The 351-nt window shown below is 31.3% G+C and overlaps 1 protein-coding gene across 1 annotated transcript in view; it reads right to left on the bottom strand.

Annotated features, from left to right (window-relative positions):
- The window catches only part of LOC119591191 (splicing factor 3B subunit 2-like), a gene marked incomplete in the record, with an annotated part of 8,760 nt that overhangs the window by 7,377 nt on the left and 1,032 nt on the right, over positions 1-351 (bottom strand).

The raw sequence follows: 351 nt of genomic DNA, 5'->3' as shown, positions 1-351 counted from the left end.
TATGTTACCTATTAAAAACAATAACTCAGATTGACCTGCCAGGAGTCTCATTGAAAAGTACACTAAATGAGGATTTTTCTAATATATAACATAATTGGATTTAGTGAAAAATGAATAGCTATTGATAACAAATTCTGGTAAGTGTCCAAATTTCCAATGGCCATATCTCAATTCTCTGTTTATATTTCCTTTGGCACCATTCAGCATCTGTAGTTTTATTCCAATTGGAAAACAGCACCTAAAAGCCGGATCATTAAATTTTAAAACAATGTGTGAGATGAAGCTTGTCTTAGACTGAAAAATTACACAAAATATCGGTTCCCAGCAAAAAAATAAAAGAACGAGAGAAAT

Source organism: Penaeus monodon, chromosome 28 (genome assembly GCF_015228065.2).
Source record: "Penaeus monodon isolate SGIC_2016 chromosome 28, NSTDA_Pmon_1, whole genome shotgun sequence".
Classification (NCBI taxonomy): Eukaryota; Metazoa; Arthropoda; class Malacostraca; order Decapoda; family Penaeidae; genus Penaeus; species Penaeus monodon.
This window is presented reverse-complemented; position numbering and strand designations above follow the sequence as displayed.